This window comes from Anabrus simplex, chromosome 1 (genome assembly GCF_040414725.1).
Source record: "Anabrus simplex isolate iqAnaSimp1 chromosome 1, ASM4041472v1, whole genome shotgun sequence".
Lineage (NCBI taxonomy): Eukaryota > Metazoa > Arthropoda > Insecta > Orthoptera > Tettigoniidae > Anabrus > Anabrus simplex.
The window spans coordinates 814,261,072-814,286,993 of record NC_090265.1 but is presented as its reverse complement, the minus strand read 5'-3'; the positions used below and the strand labels follow the sequence as shown (position 1 = coordinate 814,286,993).

At 41.0% G+C, this 25,922-nt stretch overlaps 1 protein-coding gene across 1 annotated transcript in view; it reads right to left on the bottom strand.

The window, feature by feature from the left end:
• Positions 1–16,863, bottom strand: part of Pde11 (Phosphodiesterase 11) — a 703,554-nt gene extending 686,691 nt beyond the window's left edge. Inside the window, exon 1 of the mRNA XM_067136343.2 lies at positions 16,835–16,863. The gene's annotated coding sequence lies outside the window, so the exon portion shown is untranslated. The remainder of the gene's footprint in view (positions 1–16,834) is intronic.
• Positions 16,864–25,922: the final 9,059 nt, after the last annotated feature.

The window sequence follows — 25,922 nt, the reverse complement described above, 5'->3', positions numbered from 1 at the left end:
AGTGAGGGCGAAGCACTTGAAGGCATATCGTTGCTGTTACTCCAAAACTCTAGCGACCAACGAAATGAAACTCAATGAAAAATATTGACCCACGCATGTCCATGCAAAATATATATTATTCCGTGGTAACTGTAAAAACAAAACCACTTGTACAGCACCACAAATATTTCTCTAAACCAAAATCTCATAAATGCATGCTTTTGATATACGAGGCTTTAAAGCGGTAACACAAAACCTTGTAAATTTATGACTTGGAAATGAAGTTAGACACAATATTTCATATCTCCATATGACTAACAATGAATTCATGCCGATTCCTCGTATCCTTTTGCTGTTACATGGTTTTCAGTTTTTAATTATTTGCACCATAATATAATTTTCTATGATTATAATATTTTTTCGGCACCGGCCCCGTGGTGTAGGGGTAGAGTGTCTGTCTCTTACCCGGAGGCCCCGGGTTCGATTCCCGGCCAGGTAAGGCATTTTTACCTGGACCTGAGGGCTGGTTCGAGGTCCACTCAGCCTACGTGATTAGAATTGAGGAGTTATCTGACGGTGAGATAGCGGCCCCGGTCTAGAAAGCCAAGAATAACGGCCGAAAGGATTCGTCGTGCTGACCACACGACACCTCGTAATCTACAGGCCTTCGGGCTGAGCAGCGGGTCGCTTGGTAGGCCCAGGTCCTTCAATGGCTGTAGTGCCATGGGGTTTGGTTTGGTTTGGTTTTATAATATTTTTTCATTTAGTAATTTTATATTCCAGGTTTGGTGTCTCTCCCAGACTCAGCGAGGGATCTCACCTCTACCGACTCAAGGGCACTGCCCTGGAGCGTGAGATATTTGGTCGGTGACACAACTGGGGAGGAATACCAGGACCTCTCTGACGGCCTCACCTGCTATGATAAACAGAGGTCTGGTGGGGAATGGGAAAATTGGAAGGGACAGGCAAGCAAGAGGGGAGGAAGCGACCGTGGCGTAAAGTTAGTTATCATCCCGGCATTTGCCTGGAAAAAAAAGTGGGAAACCACCGACCAAGTGGTCGCGCGGTTTGAGCCACGAAACTATCAGCTTGTATTCGGGATATAGTAGGTTCGAACCCTACTGTCGGCAGCCCTTAAGATTGTTTACCGTAGATTCACATTTTAACACCAGAAACATTCGGGGGCTGTACCTTAATTAAGGCCACGATCGCTTCCTTCCCACTTATAGCCCTTCCCTACCCCACCATCGCCATAAAACCTAACTGTATCGGTGCAACGTAAAGCAACTTGTAGTAGATATAGGGCTTAAGGAGAGATTACCTTGGTGTAATGATGGTAGGGGTCTATTTGGCCTAGCATGAGATCGTTTTGGAATGATATAGTATTTCTTTGTTACGGTGCCGATGACCTAGATGTCGGGTTCCTTTAAACAACAAGCATTATTTCTTTCTAACATGCGGATTTTTGTATACCGGTTGGCCCAGCCATCCCTCCTTGTAATGTGCGCCCTTTTGTATACCGAGTGGCCCAGCCATCCCTCCTTGTAATGTGCGCCTTTTTGTATACCGAGTGGCCCAGCCATCCCTCCTTGTAATGTGTGCCTTTTTGTATACCGGTTGGCCCAGCCATCCCTCCTTGTAAAGTGCGCCTTTTTGTATGCCGGGATGCCCAGCCATCCCTCCTTGTAATGTGCGCCTTTTTGTATACCGAGTGGCCCAGCCATCCCTCCTTGTAATGTGTGCCTTTTTGTATGCTGGTTGGCCCAGCCATCCCTCCTTGTAAAGTGCGCCTTTTTGTATGCCGGGATGCCCAGCCATCCCTCCTTGTAAAGTGCGCCTTTTTGTACACCGAGTGGCCCAGCCATCCCCCCTTGTAATGTGCTCCTTTTTGTATGCCGGGTGGCCCAGCCATCCCTCCTTGTAATGTGTGACTTTTTGTATGCCGCTGGCCCAGCCATCCCTCCTTGTAATGCGTGACTTTTTGTATGCCGGGTGGCCCAGCCATCCTTCCTTGTAATGTGCTCCTTTTTGTATGCCGGGTGGCCCAGCCATCCCTCCTTGTAATGTGCTCCTTTTTGTATGCCGGGTGGCCCAGCCATCCCCCCTTGTAATGTGCTCCTTTTTGTATGCCGGGTGGCCCAGCCATCCCTCCTTGTAATGTGTGACTTTTTGTATGCCGCTGGCCCAGCCATCCCTCCTTGTAATGCGTGACTTTTTGTATGCCGGGTGGCCCAGCCATCCTTCCTTGTAATGTGCTCCTTTTTGTATGCCGGGTGGCCCAGCCATCCCTCCTTGTAATGTGCTCCTTTTTGTATGCAGGGTGGCCCAGCCATCCTTCCTTGTAATGTGTGACTTTTTGTATGCCGGGTGGCCCAGCCATCCCTCCTTGTAACGTGCTCCTTTTTGTATACCGAGTGGCCCAGTCATCCCTCCTTGTAATGTGCGCCTTTTCATATACCGAGTGGCCCAGCCATCCACTTGTTTACTTTTATGAAACCCAACCAACATGAATACGATATTGCTCTGCATCCTCTCTCTGTGTCAGCAGTGTTAATGAGCCATGGAACTAGGAAACGAAAATCGAACCATTGTACAGACATGCGATTTATTGCTCCGTGAAATGACACATGCGTCCGGCTCTGTGGTGTAGTGGTTAGCGTGATTAGCTGCCACCCCCGGAGGCCCGGGTTCGATTTCCGGCTCTGTCACGAAATTTGAAAAGTGGTATGAGGTCTGGAACGGGGCCCACTCAGCCTCGGGAGGTCAAATGAATAGAGGTGGGATGGATTCCCACCTCAGCCATCCTGGAAGTGGTTTTTCGTGGTTTCCCACTTCTCCTCCAGGCAAATGCCGGGATGGTACCTAACATAAGGCCACTGCCGCTTCCTTCCCTATTTCTTGCCTATCCCTTCCAATCTTCCCATCCCCCCGCAAGGCTGCTGTTCAGCATAGAAGGTGAGGCCGCCTGGGCGAGGTACTGGTCATTCTCCCCAGTTGTATCCCCGACCCAGAGTCTGCAGCTCAAGGACACTGCCCTTGATGAGGTCGAGATGGGAACCCTCGCTGAGTCCGAGGGAAAACCGACCCTGGAGGGTAAACAGGTTAAGAAGTAGGAGAAGAAGAAGAGGAAACAACGTATGTACCCGTAATACCATCGAATGAATAAGTTATGTCACCTGAACTGCCATGATAGGAAGTTAAATGAATGCAGTATACCTTGACTGAAAATTCCGGCACGGATATTGACATTCGAGGTGGGAGGGTCGTAGTTTAGTACCATGATTCTAGAAAGTATCATGTATGTTGTCTTTGTGGCAGATTCGGTAAAGTGACAGTCGCCTGTGGTATCTGAACAGTGGTTCGTATCCAAACTTATGGGTATTATTGAACGACATATCGTGCCCCATAGTAACAAGGACACACTTACCTACCACATCACATCACATCACATCACATCACATCACATCACATCACATCACATCACATCACATCACATCACATCACACCACATCACATCGGGACTATTCATTCACTCACCATGTATTGTTAATTTATGGAGTAACTAGCTAGGCAGAACCCTTCCGAGTCACAACCGCCTGTATCACGAGCGGTTTCCTGAAAGAAGACTGCATACCACCAATACGTTCCGAAACCTTGAACAACAACTGCGGTCAACTGGAAATCTTGGAAGGGCTCTTGTTAGAAGTACTGCTATAACGTCTGGTCCAAATGAAGAGGCTCTTTTGAACACTGTCCGGACTAATCCTCATATTAGTATGTGGATACTGGCACAAGATGCCAATTTCAGCCAGTTTTCTGTCATGAAAATAATGCGTACCAATACATTTCACCCGTACCATCTGCAGTTACACCAGCAGATCCACACACGTGATTTCGAAATTCGAGTAACAATTTTTCAATAGGCACTACGCAATCTGACCAATGATGCAGGGTGTTTTATTCTGTCTTCAGATTAATCACGATTTCATAACACTGGCACTGTGAATCGGCACAATCTGGTCTATTGGAACGCCAGTGGATAAGATAATGCATTTCAAGTGCTGTGGAGAGTAAATTTCTGGTGTGGAATATTGAGCGATTACCTAATAGGACCATATTTCTTCGGCGGCCATCTAACGGGAGCCCGCTACCTTCATTTTCCTCAAAATGAACTCCTACAGCTTTTGGAGAACGTGCCACTGCTCCACCGACGAACGGAGCCACACCTCACGAAACAGTAGTCGTCCCACAACCACCTTTATGCTTCACATCCTAATAAGTGGATAGAAAGGGAAGGACCCGCTCCCTGGCCCACCAGATCACCCGATCTTACTCGACTTGACTTCTTCCCGTGGAATCTCATAAAGCAGGTAGTGTATGCACAGAAGCCTGAAATGCTGGGCACTTTGGGCAACTGATCGCCGAGGCATTCCAAGCTGTGACACATCACATGTTGCAAAAGAGCAAAAATGCATTTACAAACGTCGTAACGCAATCTGTATAAACGAAGGTAGTCAATGTATCGAGCACTTTCTGCGCGGAATATGCAGGGCACCCTGCTTCCTATCTACGGACCATTATGTCGTATTCCAACCTGGCTACGTAACAACGGATAAAATTGGTCCTTTTCAGGACCAAATAACAATTCACTCGTTGGAACAAGTACTGAAAACGGCATAAAACGGAAAACGAAAGTGCATCAGTTCAGGAATTGAACCTGTTTCCTGGCAGCTTGGCTCCTCATCAGCAGCGATGCGTTGTTTAACCATCTTAGTTACGGACTGGCAAGTATGGAAAATGTCCGTAGTCCTAACAGATACTTCCTGTTCAAACGTAAGGTAGTGTTACTTGCGGCTGTGATTGTTTTAAACATTCATTATAGGCTACGTAATTGAAATAACATCGGCGTTAATGATGTTATCTCTATCTCTGAGCATGAACTTAAAGATACGGGAATATGAGATCAGGTACCAATGTTTCTATGTGTTTTTTTTTTTTTGCTAGGGGTGTACGTCGCACCGACACAGTAAGGTCTTATGGCGACGATGGGATAGGAAAGGCCTAGGAGTTGGAAGGAAGCGGCCGTGGCCTTAATTAAGGTACAGCCCCAGCATTTGCCTGGTGTGAAAATGGGAAACCACGAAAAAGTTTCTAAGTTTGCTACGTTATAAGAGTTCCTTGGAATGCATATCTCCAAAAGAAAAAAGTAAAAGGCTGGTATGTCTATACAGGCTGCACTGTAAATTTCAAGATTATTATTTCTTAAATAGGTCTATGTACGCCCGTTTGGTGTAGAGGTTAGTGTGATTAGTTGCCACTCGGGCTCTTCCACAAAATTTGACAAGTGGTTCGAGGACTGTAACGGATTCACTCATCCTCGAGATGACAACTGATTAAAGGGGGGTTCGATTCCCACCTCAACCACCTTCAAAATGGTTTCCGTGGTTTCCCACTTCTTTTCCAGACAAATGTCGGGTTGGTACCTAACTTAAGGCCACGGCTGCTTCCATCCCTCTTCCTTGTCTCACCCTTCCAATCTTCCCATTCCCCACAAAAGACGTGTTCAGCATAGCAGGTAAGGCCGCCTGAGCGAGGTACTGGTCCTCCATCCAAGTTGTATGCCAAACAAAATGTCTCACGCTCCAGGACACTGTCCTTGAGGCGGCAGAGAGGGGGGAAATTCAACCCTGAAGGGCAGTAGTGTAGCCAGGATCGGCCGATGGGGGGTTTATGCTTACAAAATGATGACAGAACAAAATGAAGATGTTTGCGCGTGTACGGTGCGCGCATGCACGAGTGTCATAAGGACACTGATACAAGTAAATTTTGTTGGTATTCAGATAGCAGTACCGATACATTACAAAATCTTATATTAAAATACATAACAAGAACAATATGATCAAAGTGAATAGTTTGACGCCGAATGTTATGTTCAGATTATAGCTTAAAATCCAAATTTCAAGGCTTCTTAGAAAATAAAATCAAGAAATTTGCATTTACTTTCGCTTTTCTTTATTGTCAGTTTATTTGACTGTATAAAAATTCCATAAAACGAGGTTCTAACCCCCCTTGGTTAAGCCACTGATGGACGGTGAACGATTTAAATAAATAAATAAATAAATAAATAAATAAATAAATAAATAAATAAATAAATAAATAAATAAATAAATAAATAAATAAATAAATAAATAAATAAATTAATTAATACATAAATAAATAAATAAAGATAAGTCTGTATTAACCATACGCTAAATAACACTGTTTTCCTTCCATTTCAATCCCCCAATCCAATATTAAGTAGACATCGTGACGTTGTTCTTTCCGAACCACTACTTAGTCGTAGCTCTGGTGTTATATCGGTAGGTGTTATCAAGGCCACTCGCAGTACATCACACCGTTTACTTGAACTGAACTAACAAGGGTCAATGCTGACCGTTGCAGAGGCGGGAATTGCTTGTATATACCTCTAATCGGTTGAAACAATCTTACAGTTTTCTTTATGTCTGTATGACTCAACAAGAGTTTCAGGCGCGAAAGACCGATCACTGCGATGAGCTCACACAAAAAGGGCGGCTAGGCAGCGATCAGACCACCCAGAACAGTTTAATTAATAACTTATTACTAGATTACTCTAACGAGTCACGATTAAATGTAATTGCATAGAAATGCGACGTTAAGCCATATAGAGGGCAACATAAAAACCACACAATTGTGTACGCGCTGCTCATAAACGTGACGTCAGCAGAGAAACCTGAGAAGTGGCTGGTTGTTTCGCTGCCAGAATGATAATGAATCGCATTCCCAACACCTACACCACTGCGGTAGGTAATTAACAGTTTAATGGCCAGGAAATATGGTTCTCGTGAAATAACAGATACCTCACCACCAGATAGACCACATCCTGAATTCAGAGGAAGACGTTCGTCACTTTCAGAGAAAACGCCCTGCTTTACATCTTCAACCCTTTCATACATAATTTAGAATATAAGTTTACGGAGAAACTATCCACCACAAGTCCTTTTCTTTACTCGTGGTTTGGTCCGTATCCACCATATTTTGTGAATCCAAACGACTGCGGCTCTCCAGTATCGTAAAGGTAATTAAATGAAACACAAAGATATAAGGAAATCTTTAACGATTTAGGCATATTTTTAGCCGATCCTCAGGAATGCTTTTCTTGCATCTAAGCGGGGCGACCTTTTAAACCCAGATAGACAGATGTACAGAACTTATTGTAGAACTTATGCTTACGTGCGTATGTACGTACATACAATCTATGTATATATTTACTAAGCACAATCTGCACACAATAAGCGTACAAAATTTTGAATAGCTTGCCGAGCTTCGTCTTTGTCCACGACATGGTCTTTGAGTAAAGGCACTGGTATGTTATGTAACAATATTGTTCAAAGTTTTTTTTAATTTATAGCCTAACTGGTGGCTATCCATGAATGTGAGAGAAGGGAGTTTATTCACTCATTCAGGCATGAACACAAATCAATCTTCTAAGCATCCATTCATCAATTCATAATTCATGAAAATCTCTCCGCAGTTCGTGGCTGTCCGCGACTGGGGGAGAGGGCTAGGAATCCAGTCCATTCATTCATTTGGACAGACAGTATTTCATTCAAAATGGAATGTTCAACTCAGTCCATGAAATCATTCATTCGCCCAATCAATCACTCATCCACAATGAATGCTCTCTCCCCAGTTAGTGGCTATCCGTGACCGGCTGAGAAGAGTCTTATTCATTCATTCATGCAGACCAAAATTCAACCATGAAACCATCCATTTACCAATTCATGCAGTCAAACAGTCATTCAATTCAGTCACAAGGCGTGTTTTAATGGTAGAATACTCCATAACACTTGTGACACAAAAGTAAGTACGGTACTACATAAGCTAAAGAAGAGGAAGATACATGTTGTCCTAGACCATATAACATTGTTAACTCTAGGACAAAATAAATTATATTTAGTGTAGTAATAGTCAAATAATTATAAGAGGATAATGTAATGCATGTATCAAACTTAACGAATTGCAATAAAAGAGTGCACTCTCCCTAGTTTTAGGCGACCCGGAACTAGCGGATGGGAGTATTCTATTATATTTATAGCCCAACGATATATTCCGGTGGAGAAAATGTGTATATATCTGCTTTAGTTTTGATGTTATGCGTTAAAAAGCAAGAAACTGTATCTTAGCAGTCGGTGAAAGGTTGTTCTTTTAGCGCATGTCTGAGAAAACTTTATCATTCATTATTTCTCGTAAACTACATTTTTCAAACTTCTTTCCTTCATAACTTCTACAAATATGTGGTATATATTAATGATTTTCTTCTTGTCGTCTTAGCTATGAAGTCTACAGTACGACCAGAATTACGTCGCTAAGGTTGTTTCACTAAATCTATCCTTAGCAAAACATTTTTCAAAATGTGTTATATTGTACGCTTCAGAGTGCCTTGCTTTGAATAAAAAGGGGGAGCTGCAAGAACTCGAGAAGGAAGAAAGGAAGATTCTGAGAAAAATTCTTGGACCGCAGAAGGACTACTGATGGGACTTGGAAGAAAAGGAGAAAGGAGGAGCTCTACAAGTACAGTGGAAAATATCACGACCACAATACGGAAAAGAAGACTGAAATTCGACGGACACCTAGAAAGAATGGATGACAAACGACTGACCAAAAATATCTTTAAATACATCATGGTGTTAAAGGCCACTTCCAAGTGGGCAGAAGAGGTCAAGAAGGATGCGAAAGAAGTAGTAATCACACTGCATATGATCCACAATAGAGGAAAGTTCAGAAGAAGATTGGGCAGTCTAAAATCACTTGAAGAGAAACCACTAAAACGGAGGCAGGAGCGGATCATTTCCGAAGAGTAGAGAAAGATATGAAGCGAAGGAATGAAGAGGTTTTGGGAAGAGAAGCGAATAAAGGCCAAGACTCCTTAAGATTCATGAGGTTCATAGATGGCCAAATGCGGAAAAAACGTTATATTAATGTAACACACAATTAAAAGTTCTTATTTTCGAAATATGTTTTGTAAATGGTTAGTTTTTTAGTCTAGACTTTGAACAGCACGATTAAGAAATAGTAAGCATAAGAAAACAATTACTAAAATAATAATAATAATAATAATAATAATAATAATAATAATAATAATAATAATAATAATAATAATGTTACTTTATTTACGTCCTAATAATTACTTTTCGGTTTTCGGAGAAGCCGAGGTGCCAGAATTTTGTCCCGAAAGAATTCTTTTATATGCCAGTAAATCTACCGACACGAGGCTGGCGTATTTGAGCACCTTGAAATACCACCGGACTGAGCCAGGATCGAAGCTGCCACGTTGGGGTCAGAAAGCTAGCGCCTCACTCAGCCCGGCATTAAAGAATGAAAATAAATCAATTTTCTGAAATATGTTGTTGATCTATTCATTTCAAACACTCTACAATCAAAACTCTGCTTTAAAAATTCAAAATTCTATGCTGAATTTTAACTATTTTGGACTTATACTCTTACACCGTGGCACAAAAGTTATAGCGTATGACAAATTCGACCAAATAGCCGATCTGAATTTATTACTAAAGTCTATTACGTGGTTCCGGTGTTTATCCTCAATGCACAAACAAACTCACGAACGTTCTATCTTTATTTATGATTTTGCTCTTTATTTTACGTCACCCCAACTCGGGCAGCTTTTATGGCGACGATGGGATAAGACAGAGCTACGACTGGAAAGGAAGCGACTTTAATTCAGGTACAATTGCCTCAAAAAAAAAAAAATGAAAAATCATGGAAAACCATCCTCAGGACTGACGACTGAGTGGCTCGAACCCACTATCTACCGATTGCAAGTTCACAGTTACACGCCTCGAACCATATAGACAACTCATTCGGTCTTTACAATATTCATCATCATGATCATCGCCATCATCATGATTTGAACTGCAATCCGTCCTTTCCTCATTCCTCCAACGTGCCCATTGTTTGCCTCTTCTTGACATGACCCAACAAGTTTTAGATCAAATTCCAGTTACTGGATCCATCTGATTCGAGGTCTCTTATCACCTGGCAGTTTTTCCCTCGCGTTTTCTGGGGCTGGAACACTTGCACGTACTGACACTTGCACTGAGCCTTTCACTCTACTTCAGAGTACTTCATATACTTCATATACTCCAGTATTAAGCCACGTACCGGATATCATGTTTTCCTCTGTAATCACAGCAGTGAATTTAGATGCTTTTTATAAGTAACTGTTAATTTTATAAATTGTAAGACACATTTAGCTGACTTTGCGCCATTTCCAGGGAACACGACGGGGAGCTGGTCTCTTTGCACTTCCCATGGGTGTATTTGTTAAATTTAAATAAGTTTGTCCAGTTTTCCCTTTTTAATGATGAAACAAAATATTTACATGATTATCCAGTAATATTCCATTATCAAGTTTTCTTAATTCTGATTCAGAATATTTATATATTTACAATATTTATAAGACTTAATAGCACAGTAATATGCTAGGTATAGTTTCACTGCAGTTTCTGAGCGTAAAAAACCTTTGGGCCTCCGTACAAGGGTAACTCTTTGACATACCCACGCTTAGTACTTCCCTGGAATGTTTGACGTTCCATGCAAATATCAGCACATTCCATCTCCGTGCAAGTGTCACAACTTCGCGTTTTCTTGATCAGGGTTTCTTCGTCTCGGCAATTGATTGATTGATTGATTGATTGATTGATTGATTGATTGATTGATTGATTGATTGATTGATTGATTGATTGATTGATTGATTGATTGAAGAATGGGACCTAGTCAGCGTAGTTACCGGCTTCTTGCAATTTTTACATTGCCGGATTTGGTGCAAATATTCCTTAATTCTCGATTTTTCTGATTCTCTATGTACCGCTTTCAATGATAGGGGAAATTTTTTTCTCAGGCCTTTGTATTCAAACTGTAGAGCGTTGTGGCACATTCCATACTCAGTTCAAGTTTCGGCACAAAAAAAGATTATGGTTTTGAAGAATGTTTAATTTTGTGTTTCTTGTCGGAATTTGAATGGCAGGATTTTATTCAAAGTGTAATAGCTCTTGTTGGCATTTATGAATTATGAGCTATTTCTCGTTCACTGAGATTCTGTTCGATAATAAGGCAACATAGGTTTTAAAAATTATGTACTTGACGAATCTGATAGTTACAATGTTAGTAGACTATAGATTATTATTATTATTATTATTATTATTATTATTATTATTATTATTATTATTATTATTATTATTATTATTATTATTATTTATATATTTAAAGAGTTTACTAAAAACAGCTTTGCCAAATCTGGCCGTTCGTTCTAGTGGACCGATTTGTATCATTTCCTTTTCCTCTCCGGAATTACCTGCCAGTGAATCATGAGAAATTGCTAGGTATCTAAGTTCAGCCAACTAGGAGTAATCATAAAATCAAATCATAAAAATATCGCTCCAATAATTGCAGGCGAAAGCTGACCCTAACCCGCAATACATTATGTATTTAGCAGGTTGCTAAGTGACTAACACTTTCATTAATATTCTGATATATGTGATTTTCATCCTTAGCAACGTCATGGCATGCAGCCATGTTTGATTACTTGATGAATGCGTAAGAATTAATGAATTCTCACTATTAACTGCAACATACCATAACGCGCTTCATATTAAATGTTCATCGTTGAAAAGGGTAAGCAAAACAATATGACAACCGGTGTGACAGGCATACCTAGACGAGTTATCTGACCTATTTATAACGAATGCTGCGAAGCAGCATGGTCCACTAATTATTATTATTATTATTATTATTATTTTTATTATTATTAGTAGTAGTAGTAGTAGTAGCAGTATTTAATCTAATCAACCTTAAAAGACGCCAGTGTGCCAAAATTTTGCCCTTGAAAGAATGGAGTCTTGATCACAGTAGACCGGCGCTCAACTAGATTCAACTCCCCGCCCAACATAGAAAATAATGTATTTTTTGATAGGAGTAGGGTCTCATAAGGAATAGACATTGCAACATGCTACAATATTTACCTGCCACAGTGACAGTCGTAGCCATGGCGAATGACATCACTCCATGCGAACAGTTTAGTTTCGGACGTTGGATCACATACGACATAACAACTCTCTAAAGAGACACTCGTCGTGTGTGGCACCAGAATATCTCCTATGGGTGACATGGAGCACAGCTATAGAATAGCAACACTTGTGGCATACACCCGATACAAGTATGGAACACTAATGCTATTCACACATTCAGAAGCATTGATATTCTTCCTGCGCGACGGGTGCATTGATTTTCCCAGGGAGGGGCTCTTCTAGGTTTCTCATCACCATGACACAGGTCAATTGTATTCTACAGGAGACGTTTACTTCATAATAATCATAATAATTGTACCGGAGATACACTCGCCCCGTTCATTTAAATCAAGCGCCTTGGATAAGGCCCTCTTTAAAGTAAAGTTTGAAAAGACTATTAGGCTACAAAAAGTCTGAACATTTCTCAACAGATATCGCTACTATAAACTTATGTTATGCCATCTGGCGTGAAGGTGAAGAATTAAAATTCCAGAGTAATTTTATATGTTAAGGTTTACTAAACTGAATAGTTTATTCTGTTTTTTCGGTGTGTTAAAGTTCACAACACTTCTGTCCTTTCCCGTTAACTTAAGATGTTGGCCAATGACAAAAATTTTACATTTATTTTCCTACCAATCAAAATTGTCTGGTATTTATTTGATTATCCAATAAGAATTGGGGGTGTGTCGAGCCTTAGCCCAGAGTTTTCTGGAACTTTCCCCTCTACTATAAAAGCTGGCACATTTTTGGACCACGTTGTCTTAGTGATCGCTCCAGTCTAGTGTGTGTTTATAAAGGAGGCGGGGTCGCCTCGTGTATCTTCAGGAGGTCTATCAGCTCAAGGTAATAGCATATTCAGTATAACCATGTGATAGTCTTTGAAAACTAGCTCGAGGAGAAGGTTTCCAGTCTCAGTAATGTAACTTTTATGTTCTCCAGTGTAAATTTCAAATGTTAAATGTAAACTTCAAACTATTCGAAATAACTTAACCGAAATCAGGGAATAGAGAGTGAGGTACCTTCTCGAATCCCCTTTCAAGTGGCTTTTGAGATGTGAGTGATTTTGTAACCTTTTCTATGTTGTAATTTTCGTAACATAAATATTCTCTCCATCTAGTCACCTCAGTAGTATAGGCTTAGTCTCCGTAACGTCAGGCCTCAAGCCCAACTAATGCATTTAATGCAAATTTCTAGGAGTGCAAGAGATCGCCTCCTTTCCATTTTGGATTTTGGGCCAATAAGTTAAACTTTTGTTTTTGCCAAAGGCCTTGTAGAATGGGTATGTGCTACCCCAGTTACAATCAATGCCATTCATTTTCATGTTATGACTGTGATATTTTGTAAAATGTGGGTTGTGCCTTTGATAGGCCTGGACATTTTTGGAAATAGATTCCTAAGTGTAAATATATAGAGCAATGACGCTCTTCTTATTAATGTAAATGTTGAATGGTGCCTTAGGAAGGCTGGAATGGTATAATGGTTTGGAGAGTTGTCTCCTACATAATTTTGTGGGGCAAAGGTGCTCTTGTAAGAGATATTATTTGGAGCAGTGGTCGCTCTTGTCACATCGGCAAGGTTCTATGAATTCATAATATTACTTCTCGAGATCGTTGTTGTATCTGAGATTTTTTTATTCGATTATCGAATTGTTTTTGTTACAAGTTAACATCTGAAAAGAGAAAATAAAAAAGGGAAGAAGAAATAAAACTGCCAATTTTAAAGTTTTAAATCAATCTTTCAATTTCCGCACATCCACCCAGTCATGCCCGCACCTCCTCTCACCTATCGAAACCACAGCATCCCCGTAATAATAATAATAATAATAATAATAATAATAATAATAATAATAATAATAATAATAAGTCCAAATCCTTGAAAAAGAAAAAATGCATGATACAAAAACTAGAAATTAAAGAAAGAAAGAAAGAAAGAAAGAAAGAAAGAAAGAAAGAAAGAAAGAAAGATCTTATGGAAAATTCTTGGCAAAATTAAAGACAAAGATGAATGTAGACGTCGGCATAACCATGAACTGTACACTCATGTGCAGAAGATATCTGATGCAATGCGGAAGAGGAGAACTGTATTTTATGGCCACTTGCTAAGAATAAAACCACTACGATTTTCGAACCAAATCTTTACCTATTTTAAAGATAAAAAGACCCAGCCAACTTGGTTCAAGAAAGTGAAAGGGGATCTACAGGAGATAGGGTTCATTTATGAAAATATACAAGAACGCAACCCACTCAGGAGAAAACTAAATGGCCACCAGGATTTTCAAGAAAGGCCAAAGTCGAAGACTTAAAAGCCACGGACGAAGGAAAGAAAAGAGCAACACTGGCAACGAATGAAGGAGCAGTGGGCAGAGATCCAAGCCCAGTGGAGGCAGCTGAAATAACATAGTCCTTAGTAGGCCGATACGAACTAAACATAATAATAATAATAATATTGTTTTTTCGTTCCACCAAGTAATTTTGACGGTTTTCAGAGACGCCTAGGTGCCGGAATTTAGTCCCGTAAGAGTTCATTTATGTGCCAGTAAATCTACCGACACGAGGCTGACGTATTTGAGCACCTTCAAATACTACCGGACTGAGCCAGGATCGAATCTGCCAAGCTGGGGTCAGGAGGCCAGCGCTCTATCGCCTGAGCCACTCATCTCGACAATAATAATAATAATAAGAAGAAGAAGAAGAAGAAGAAGAGAGGAGATTTAACTAAGTTGAGCCCGTGTGATTGCAGGGAAGATCAAACCACCTCACACACGATCAAATGCACATGATATCCCTCGCAATGTACCAGTACAGAAGAAATCCTCGTGTTTTTTGTTTTTAAATATTTTTACTACTTTCCTTTGTTTTTAATTACCGATCTCTGTTCTTATTTTTTCATTATTTCCTTATTTTCGTTACCTGTTCTATTTAAGGACAACACACACGTACCCAGTCCCCGAGCCATTTGAAATAACCAATTAAGGTTAAAATCCCAGACACGTTCGGCAATCGAACTTGAGGCGCTTTGAACCAAAGCTGAGCACGCTAACCATTTAGCCATGGCGCTGGACAAGTTCGCAACACACTCGCGCAGCCTTGTTTTGTGCTACTGTCATTTAATTTGTATAATATATTTGTATATTGCTTTGATTGCATCTGAGCTGAATAAGAAGCACTTGACACTTTTCAACGTTTTGAAAATAATAAGGAAATTTCTGATTTGTTAAGCAGAATTTGCCTCAAACAATGACTGCTAGTCCATTCGGGTACGGCTTGTGGCCTGATACAACTACGTGTATCTACACTACATTCCGTCCGTTTGCGGAAAATGAAATCGAAACCCCAAGATGACATTAGAGGCATGCAATTTAAGCAAAGCAATTATCTAGATAACATATTTATTTCATTTCCGATTCCAGGTCACAGGTTCAAGTATGAACGAGAAGACATGTGCCATTATTGTACATTCTAGACCCCAGATTTTTATGCAATAACAGGTTAGAATGCAAACTAATTTGTTTATTAAGTAAGCGTCGACTAGCCTGTTCTTCAATTATGTCGCGAGAGTAACATATATTCTAGGGGTCGGGCCGATCCCCTAATGATAATGCAAAACTCACAGCATAACCGTCGTGCATATTAGAATATAACTTGCTACTCACTTTAGTAAGTTTGCATTCTAAGCTAATACTGCATAAAAATTCAGGCTCTATAATAACCGCTTAGTCACAACGACTTTGAATGCAAGTATGCAAGCGTCCATGCATTGTGTCGTACAGGTGCCGTATGTCATTTTGTGGGAAGGAGTTCCACGCTTATTTCACCTTGTCGGACAAACCAGCAACGGCTAATGTTAGTATTGAACGACGTTGGACTTGTCGACCCAATGTCCCATGCGTTCTCAATGGGTGAAAGGTCTGGTGATCTCGCAGGCCAAAGCAACTGGTCGACACTTTGTAGAGGACGCTGTTTGACTGCAGTGGTGTGAGGAAGAGCGTTATCCTGTTGGAAACAACCTCTTAAATCGTGCGAATGGTAGCACAACCGATTCAATCACCAGTATGACGCACAAATTCACTGTCAAGGTTCTTGGGATAACGATGAGAGTGCTCTTGCTGTCAAATGAAATTGCTCCCCACACCATACCACAACTTCTGGTGTGGGTCCAGTGCGTCGAAGTCCAGACCTTCTGACGGGGAATCGAACCCCATTCTTTCTAAGTGAACAGAAAAAATTTTCCGGGTGAATCGAGCACGCCTTTACCGCCTGAGTTGTTCGGCAGCCTCCTCAGACAGGAATCAACCTATCTTCAACTTCATATTTTTCGATTTTTCAACATTTAAAAAATTGGCGAATCGAAAAAATAAAGGTTGGTACGCATGTCACGAGTGAGGAGGCTGCCTAACTGTCACAAGTACACTACTCTCCAGGTCTAGACTGCAACTCTACTAGTGTCAAAATAACAAACACAATTTTAAAAATCACGCTAGAATACAGAGGAAATGGCGTAATGTGTGCAAGCCTACAATAGGCAAGGTGTGCATAGGTGAGACCAAGTCACCCTCATTATTGCTAAATCGTACGTCAATATGGCGCAGCGAAACTTCCCAGCAAAGATAGTGTACCATGGAAAGTACCGATGGGTTCTTCCCATCCTTAGCCTGGTAAATACACATCAATAAACTTCCGTACGAAGAACTTCACTAGGTCTGACTATTGGTAACTTAAAATGAAACTAAAACGAAAGACTCATCGACATACCTTTACAGCAGTATGAACTGGAAATATTCTGGTACGTTCTGAAGAAAGATCTGGTGCACTACTCACCTGAAAACAAAGAAAAAATTATCCTTAACGCAATAAGTAGCGTAATTCCTTTTGTACTGACAACAAATCTGATTATAGTTCTGCAGTAATGGAGATCAAACTGATAAATGCAAGTTGTAAAGTGCAGTAATTAATTTGTTTCCACTGCCTATTAATTATACAATGAAATAAAGGTAATCAGTGCCAATTCTAAGAAAAAATGCCTCAAATTCCCCTATCGTTCTACTTATTAAGTCATGTAAGTGAATTTTCATGAAAGTGGTCTATCTATTTGAAATGTCAAAACAAATAGTATAATCTCCTTCTGTATGCATACAAATTAAACCCTATTTTCTGAGAGTGTCCCCTCTCGGTCAGCAACATAATCAGTGTGCTGTGTGTCAAGGAATTTTCTGAGCTCATCAGTTAGTGCACATGGAAGTGCCTCATGTCTATCACTGTTAGTTCCTGCCGTAGGAATTAATATGAGGACAGATATAAATTGTGTTAATAACAGTAACGAGCTTGTATATAAAGTCTATATTTCAAATGGTTATGAGGGTATTTAGGGGTTTGGTAAGTATTTAAAGGGAAGTAAGTCATTGGTGATACCCCCATTTAGAGTACTCGACTACTAATGTCATTACACGCCACCTCTCCACTAACACCTCGGAACGTTTGTTTCAAGAACTGGAAGAGATCCCAAAGAAAGCAACACGAATTGTTCTGGGCTGGGAAGACTTCGGAATAAGGAGACGATGCTCGACTATGCGTATGTTCCGAGCTGTAGGGGGAAAAATGTTAAGTGGAAATAAACTTGAATGAGGTGTTTAAAAGCAGGAGATATTCATAATATGAAGATTAAGTCGGAATTAAAGACGTCAAACAGGGGTAAATTTTCCTCTAAATGAAGATGAATTAGCGATTATAATAATTTACCAAGGGAGCTGTCCAAAAAATTTTGAATTTCTTTGAAATCATTTAAGAAAATACTAGGTAAACATCTGATAGGGAATCTGCCACCTGGATACGGCCCAAAATGTAGATCAAGTGTGTTTAATTGACTGACAGACAGACAGACAGACAGACAGACAGACAGACAGACAGACAGACAGACAAATTGATTGATTGATTGATTGATTGATTGATTGATTGATTGATTGATTGATTGATTGATTGATTGATTGATTGATTGATTGATTGATTGATTGATTGATTGATTGACGTTTAAGGAAAAAGACTTGAATGAGCTCACTAACGCAACTCACGCTTAATCGTTGCTCCCCGAAATTAACCTGCTTGTCATTTCTCATGAAGTTTGGCTGAACCCCAGGTATAATTCCAAGCATATAATATTTATCATGTTGGGCCGTGAGTCTCTACCACTTGCTCCACAATGGACCATCAATTTATCATTGTCTTGTATTATTTCCAAGAAAAGTCTTCAACAGAGAACGAAATGCAATGTAACAACTATTTCTAGCTTTTAATCGGTTTTCCGTTTCAAATTCATCTGATTACTCTCCGTGAACAAGGCTCTCAGATGCTTAGAACTTAACGTATATCCTCCCCGTCCCCGAAGTGTAGTGGTGCAAGAGTCTGGAATCCGTCTTGCTTTAAACCCACTTGGGACCTATCATTCACCACTTCATTAAAGCTGCGATGTACAGTAACCCAGTGGAGCAAAAGATGAAGAACGAATTCCTGGAAAAGAGCTCGTCGAGTTCCTTGAAACCTTGCGCCAAAATCCAGTGGCGTGCGGTGAATACGCCACAGCTGACATAAGTAATGCCCCGCCACATTACCATTTCCAAATTGGTATTCACGGCAGCATCATAACATAAGCTACAACATATTTTTAAACAATATACTTACGAGTTTCACCCGGTGACGCATCGCGAACGTAAATGATGGTTTTCACAGAAATGTACTCGGACGGTTTTGTTTTTTAACTTAAAATCCTAATCTAAACTAAGTGAGTGACGGCAGACGTGGAAAGTATTCCTCACGACGAATAACACTGTTATATTCATGAAGAATTTCACCCAACTCGCGAAAACGTCACCTATAATACAAGCATAACGCTACAAAAATTGAGAATCCCTACCACCAATACAAGCAAACCCACAGCTGCACATCAACAAAGTACAAAATTCGCGTACTTCGCGCTTGGCTTTGTATTCACGCTGGGCAAAATAAATATTTTCCCGAGTATATTTAAAAAAAGCACTGAACACATGCCATCAATGAATAACCCAAAAATCCTTATACATGCCGAAATCCAAAAATAAAATACAAACTTTTATTACAATTAATTTCATAAAACAGCTCTGTTTTTATTAGCAAGACGATGTGCATGTGGCTATACCGTTACATATTGTTATTTTACTTGTAACGTCTGATGCGTTACAATGAACGTTTAGAGTGTTAACTAAGATACCTTACCCAAGCTAGCAGGTCTGTCGCCGTAAGACGCTGTGAATCTCGAGGGAGTTCCACAGCCGACACCCCACCCACCTCCCTCGGAGAAGGAGGCTTCAAGGGCATGCGTCAGTACAGCGACTTGAATTTCGCTGAGATAACTCTCTTTCGCGCCGGAAAAGAAATTCAGGTTGCTGGAGAGTGTTGAACTACTATACAGTGGGCGGATTGTCGAGGCAGCTGTACTTGGCTTGACTTGCTGTTTGGCAGTTTCTTAAACTTGATAAAACCTGTTATAAGGAGTAATAAAAAAAACGTAAAAACAAAATCCTTTGCCCCAGCAGCTGGGCAAGATGGGGGTCAGTGCACGCCACTGCCAAAATCCCTTCCCGCCCTTTATATGCATTCACATAACGCTCAGTGTTGTACCAGCGGAGAGGTATGAGGAAATTAATTCAATAATATTTTCCCCTCTTTAAGATACTGTTCGGAATTTTAAGCACCAATAGTTAGTTTAACAACTTTATCCAAAATACTGATAAAGCTTAATGAAAAAGGTACGTAATTTGGTATGAAAACGAATATTAATAAACAAAAGTCATAATGTTTAGTAGGAACCCACGTCCATTCCACGTGATGATCAGTGGTGAGCCAGTACAACAGGTAATACAGTTCAAATACCTTGAACAGATCATAACAGAAACCCTTCAATGTCACACTGAAATAAAAACACGAACAGCAATAGCAAAACAAGCCTTCAGAGATACAGTCCCTTCTATGTCAGAAAACAATGTTCCTCATCTTACTTTTTAAAAAGTGAAACCTTATGTTTGGCCTGTAGCGTTGTATTGTGCTGAGAAATGGGTGTTAACCAAGAGTGATATGAATAGGCTAAGAGCCTTTGAGATGTGGTGTTGGAGTCGGCTGCAACGGATAAGTTGGGTGGAGAAGAAGACAATACGAGGTATTGGACATTATCCAAGAAAAGAGACAGATGTTGAGTCATATTAGGAAGAGATAACTTTCTTGGATGGGACCCAAGCATTAGTGGCGTGCATTGTTCGAACTTGAGACAGTTAACCACGACAGAGCAACGTGTGCCTAGCTGCATATGCAACCACTATCACACATGAGTGGAGCGTGTAAACTAAAATGTCAGATTTTGCCCCAGTTCGTTTGACGAGCCATGTTCGAAGCGAAGGGAGGATGACCTTGCTTATTTTTCTGACGTTGCAATCAATGTGGTTCATCCAGATGTGAGTTCGGCTCCATGGCTAAATAGTTTGCCTGCTGGCCTTTGGTCCAGTGGGTCCCGGGTTTGACTCCCGGACGGGTCGGGGGTCTTAACCTTCATTGGTTAATTCTGATGGCTCGTGGGCTGGATGTGTGTGCCGTCTTCATCTTTAGAATTCGCCATAGGTACGGGTCCCATTCTCACAGATGTGCAGGTCGCCTATACGTCGTCAACTCGAAAGACCTGCACCAGGCCTCTTCGGAGGCCACACAACATTATTATCCAGATATGCGTTAGACCTTGTTTACAATAAGCAAAGGCCGGGAATTCGGAGGTATAAAAGGGTAATGGAATGGTCGGTTAAGGTTCGGTGGATGCAGAGTGGTTCTCGGCCCACAAGTGGTCCAACAGCTCTGCACTCAGACCGGCCAACCAAGCAGAGGACGGGTGACCACAGCTCTACGCCTCTGTATTCGGGATACGGAGAGGGGCCGGTCCACGCCGTCAGCTGTCCTGAGAATTGTTTTCCGTGGGTTCCCATTCTCCCGGTGGAAGGAGCATGAAATTAGTCTACCTACTCTGTCAGTAATTGCCAGACGTACGTTGTGCATTCCAGCAAGCTGCGAAATAAAATTAAGGAAAACGGGAATACTTTTAAGGAGTCGTAGGATTTAGTTAGAACTATACCAAGTCAATTACTTGTTATTATTCATAACAATCATAACAATAAATAATTAGTTTGCAATTCATTCCCAAATTGGACCGAGAGTTTTTCACTAGCCATATCTCTTTGGATAGAAACACGGAGCAAAGAGGATTTAAAAAATTTGAGGTTTATATTTAACTTTATGTGATATAATGAGTTATTAATTTGCAGTTTGTTTAAAATGTCATTGGTATAGCAAGTAGTGAAATATATGGCTTATGCATTAATAATGTGTATTTAGTTAACTTGTATAGAGCAGTGAAGTACGCTAGCCAGGAAGAATACACTTGGCAGCACGTTAACTGCATTGACCATTTCTCCGACAGGAGTGATATTTACTATATTATTTCCAGTTTTTCTTACATGCGAAGCAGAAATAGTCAAAAAATATCAGTAACTATTGATATTTTCATGACCTGTCATGAGTCCACCATTGCAGCAAAAGCGTGATTTTTCGAGAGATAAAGTTACGGAAGACAAACTTGAGTACGGCTAAACAAGAACGGAGGGAGACGAGCACTTCTACCTGTGACTCAGACAGCGCGTGAAGGACCGAGTATCAAGGGGTATGGTAGAGCGAACATAGCTCGCCTCGCCTCTGAAAAGCGAAGTTCGGTCATGGCCATACTTGACAAATATCAACCGAGTAGAGAGCGTGTTTTTCATGATTAATAGGAATGTGTTGATGGAAATTTTGGAAGGTAAAATACCCAGGAAAACGCCCTCGTGGATGACCAAGAAAGACATTCATGATAACATTTCTTATGAACTCAGGATGCAAGAACTAAGCAGACACAAAACGTACTGCACAGGATCGATCCAGTTGGAGAAGAGTCATCGCAGGGGCAAACCAGTCATTAGACTGAATTACTCTAAGAATATTAGTAGCCCACTCTACAGTTAAGTAGCTGATATGCATACATTTTACGGGCTCTGGTGGACTAAACCCTAATATTTATGCACATTTCACTGCAGAACTGTTGTGCGGGCTAGAAGACACTTGATCCTGACGTAAATAAGATTGCATTCTCACCTGGGAGTTCGTAGAAATACGAGCCCTATTGATAAAGAATTAAATTACAAATTCAATATTTACTTCAATAACAAGCTGTAAGACCCGTCGATGACAGAATAGTGTCGATTAGTTGTAGTAGTAATGCTACCTAGTAGCAGAAGAAAATATTCCTATGTTATTGTTGATGAGTTTTAGAAGCTCAGGACATTTTTGACAATTACATTTTGTTTTCTTCCCCTTCGGCGATATTAGAGAATCCGGTATCCAGGGACTGCCTCACACCCACCTCCCTCCATTACGATTCCTTTGCCCCTCCACCCACAGTCCCCTCAATCGTTCTTCGAGTTCTCTTTCCTTAGCGCCAGGCTGAGGGACTCAGACTGTTGAGGCGCTGACCTTCTGTCCCCACATTGGCAGGTTCGAACCTAGCTCAGTCGGATGGTATTTGATGGTCCACAAATACGTCAATCTCTGTGGGTAGATTTACCGGCACGTAAAAAAAACTGCTTCGGGACTACATTCAAGCAACTCGGCGTCTCCGAAAACCATAAAAAGTGTACTTAGTGGGACGTAAAACATTATTATTATTATTATTATTATTATTATTATTATTATTATTATTATTATTATTATTATTATTATTATTATTATTATTATTATTATTATTATTATTATTATTATTTCTTTCTTTTATTCCCTCTTTCTTTTTTCTTAATCGTTTTACCCAGCGAGGGATCCCACCTCTACCGCCTCAAGGGCAGTGTCCTGGAGCGTGAGATTATGGGTCTGGGGATACAACTGGGAAGGAGGGTCGGTACCTCGTCCAGACTGCCTCACCTACTATGCTGAACAGGACCCTTGAGGGGGAATGGGAAGATTGGAAGGGATAGGCAAGGAAAAGGGAAGAAGCGGCCGTGCCCTTAAGTTAGGTACCATAAAGGCTTTTGCCTGGAGGAGAAGTGAAAAACCACGAGAAACCACTTCAAGGATGGCTGAAGAGGGAATCGAACCCCTCTTTACTCGGTTGATCTACCGAGGCTGAATGGACCCCGTTCCAGCCCTCGTACTACTTTTCAAATTTCATGGCAGAGCCGAAAATCGAACCCGGGCCTCCAGGGGTGCAGAGTATCACACTAACTACTACACCACTGTGGTGAACCATTATTATTATTATTATTATTATTATTATTATTATTATTATTATTATTATTATTATTATTATTATTATCTTTCCTTCGCGTGTTTCTTCTCATTTCGATAGCCATCTTCTTTATCTTCCTGATTAAAAGGGCCAGGTAAGTACACGGTTATACATCTTACGAGGACTATCACAACTGCGACCACCACTGCCCCTAAACTTATCCTTCTTGTTCCCGGCCTATTCCTAATTACTTGGGATAAGCACTATTGCAGACTCAACACTGTAAAAGGTCTAAGCGCCAGTTTTTCGGATTTTATTTTATCGGGGCTACATATAGGCATGTCCAACTAAAATAACAATAAACGTCACAATAAAAATTCTACAGAAATTCACTTGACATATATTTCAGGCAATATAAATACTAAAAGTAAACATTAAAATAAAGCACCCGGGCAACAAATCGAGCAATTTCATATCAAGACACAGTATCAGACGTATTTAAAACGAATGCTGCGGAGAAGCACGGGTCCTGTAGTAATTACCTCAAGTTAAAATGAAGTGCTTTGTCGTCACCAGTCAGTGGCCGGGTCAGGAATGGAACGAATGAAGCCTCCAACTAGCGGCGAGGATAGGAATTGTGCCGGCTGCCTAAGCCAGTCACACACCTCTGGGGCAATGATTAATGACTGACGGATGAAATTAAATGATATTGGAGAGTTCTGCTGGAATGAAAGATGACAGGGAAAATCTGAGTACCCGGAGAAAAACTTGTCCTGCCTCCGCTTTGTCCGGCACAAATCTCACATACAGTGACCGGGATTTGAACCACGGAACCGAGCGGTGGGAGGCTCCCACTCATTTGTTATGATAGTTGTACTTTTAATAATAATGTTATTTGCTTTACGTCCCACTAACTACTTCTACGGTTTTCGGAGACGCCGAGGTGACGGAATTTAGTCCCGCAGGAGTTCTTTTGCGTGCTGGTACATCTACCAATTCGAGGCTGACGTATTTCAGCATCTTCAAATACCGCGGGCTGAGAAAGGATCGAACCTGCCAAGTTGGGGTCAGAAGACCAGCGCCTCAACCGTCTGAGCCACTCAGTCCGGCTGTTATATTCTTAGTTTCGTTAATTCGCCTGTTGGCAGTACAAGTGCAGCTATATCTGGTGCTTTATAAAAATGAATAAATAAATAAATAGTCCGCGTCAGTGATATAGTGGTTAGTGTGCTTAGCATCCACCGCCGGAAATTTGAAATTCGGTACGAGGACTGGAACGGAGTTCACTCAGCCTCGAGAGGTCAACGTGCAGAGGAGGTTCGATTCCCGGCTCCGCCATCCTCGAAGTGATTTTTCGTCATTTCCCACTTCTCCTCCAGGCAAATCCCGGGATGGTACCTAACGTAAAGCCACGGCCGCTTCCTTCCCTCTTCCTTGCGTATCCCTTCCAATCGTCCCATCTCCCACAAGGCCCCTGTTAAGCATAGCAGGCAAGACCGCGTTGGGGAGGTACTAGACCTACACCCAGTTGTATCCCCAATCAAATATCTCACTCCCCAGAACAATGCCATTGAGGTGTTAGAGGTGGGCTCTCCATCTGAGTCCGGGGGGAAAACAAACCCACGAGGGTAAACGGATTAAGTAAATAAATACATACATACATACATACATACATACATACATACATACATACATACATACATACATACATACATACATACATTATCATTATAGACTGTTATGTCTTTCATCGTTCAGTCTACAAGCCTCTGAGAATTTACTAAACGTCGCCACAATCCTCGATTTGCAACTAGGGTTGTGGCCTCATTTAGTTCTATACCTCTTATCTTTAAATCGTTAGAAACCGAGTCTAACCATCGTCGTCTTGGTCTCCCTCTACTTCTCTTACCCTCCATAACAGAGTCCATTATTCTCCTAGGTACCCGATCCTTCTCCATTCGCCTCACGTGACCCCACCACCGAAGCCGGTTTATGCGTACAGCTTCATCCATCGAGTTCATTCCCAAATTAGCCTTTATCTCCTCATTCCGAATACCCTCCTGCCATTGTTCCCACCTGTTTGTACCAGCAATCATTCTCGCTACTTTTATGTCTGTTACTTCTAACTTATGAATAAGATATCCGTAGTCAACCCAGCTTTCGCTCCCGTAAAGCAAAGTTGGTCTGAAAACAGAGCGATGTAAAGATAGTTTTGTCTGGGAACTGTCTTCCTTCTTACAGAATACTGCTGATCGCAACTGCGAGCTCACTGCATTAGCTTTACTACACCTTGATTCAATCTCACTTACTATATTACCATCCTTGGAGAACACACAACCTAAATACTTGAAATTATCGACCTGTTCTAGCTTTGTATCACCAATCTGACATTCGATTCTGTTGAATTTCTTACCTACTGACATCAATTTAGTCTTCGAGAGGCTAATTTTCATACCATACTCATTGCACCTATTTTCAAGTTCCAAGATATTAGACTGCAGGCTTTCGGCACAGTCTGCCATTAAG